General features: G+C 40.7%; 1 protein-coding gene across 4 annotated transcripts in view; it reads right to left on the bottom strand.

The window, feature by feature from the left end:
- Nucleotides 1-1,161, bottom strand: part of nrxn3a (neurexin 3a) — a 269,643-nt gene that overhangs the window by 53,886 nt on the left and 214,596 nt on the right. The gene's annotated exons all lie outside the window — the stretch shown is intronic.

The following is a 1,161-nucleotide window of genomic DNA, read 5'->3' as shown; positions in this document are numbered from 1 at the left end:
TAGATAGATAGATAGACAGATAGATAGATAGAGATATGAAAGTTGCAAAAATGTAAAAGAAATATGTCACTAGGTTGTAAGGAAACATGCTCAGTTGAAATACTATCTTCACTGACAACAATGCTGAAGCCAGTACTTTCTCCATTGGAATTTCCATCCCATGACGGAATGTCTGTATTTGTTTGGCCTATGTGTTGCTGTCAACTTCCCATTTTGACAGCCGGGTTGCCAGACACAAAATGCAAACACGCAAAAACATCGCTCCAGCAATAGTAGTAGCAACCAAACAAACTGGATAAGATAAATACATTCTACACGACTTAGAAAAAACTCTGCATCTTTCTGAAAAGTGGCATAATCAGAGACTTGGTAAAACAAAAATATTGGAAATAAATATTGGAGATGCATTTAAAAAATAGAGACAGCTTAAAGCCCAAAAGGAGATTAAGTTGACTAATTTCCTCCCAAACAGGCAAGCATTAAGCTTAATTTCTATCATGGTTAACGTAGTATGTATGGTCAATTTAATTAATTTCTACATACACGTGCTCACATTAAATTATGTAGAGTACTCAAATTAGTTACTCAGACCCAACTTGTGCTAACACCGCAATGCTAACATGTAACGGCTTATGTTCCCAAAGGACCAGGGTAGCGGGCCACAGCTGTTTACCACCACCGTGATGAACAGAAACCACAACTTTGACTTCCTCATAATGGAAACATGCTGTTTAATTTTGGCAAAACAACCATGTAGCCTAAAATGTTGAATTGGAACACAGCTTATGTTCACTATGTAACGTTACTTCATCCCTCGGCACCTGGACTTCTCAGGATCGTACGCCAGGATACTGTTTGTGGACTTAAGCTCTGCCTTTAACATCATCCTCACTGCTCTGCTATAGGACAAGCTGACCCAGCTGCATGTGACTGACTCCACTTGCAGGTGGTTCACACACTTCCTGTTTGACAGAAAGCAGCGTGTTAAGCTTGGGAAACACGTCTCTGACCATCAGCACCGGTTCCCTCAAGGCTACGTCCTTTGCCTTCTGCTCTTTTCCCTTCATACCAACAGCTGCACCTCCAATCAAGCTCCTGAAGTTCAAGGATGACACCACCCTAATTGGACTCATCTCTGTGTCTTGAGATAACTCTTGTTAT

This window comes from Etheostoma spectabile, chromosome 20 (genome assembly GCF_008692095.1).
Source record: "Etheostoma spectabile isolate EspeVRDwgs_2016 chromosome 20, UIUC_Espe_1.0, whole genome shotgun sequence".
NCBI lineage: Eukaryota > Metazoa > Chordata > Actinopteri > Perciformes > Percidae > Etheostoma > Etheostoma spectabile.
This window is presented reverse-complemented; position numbering and strand designations above follow the sequence as displayed.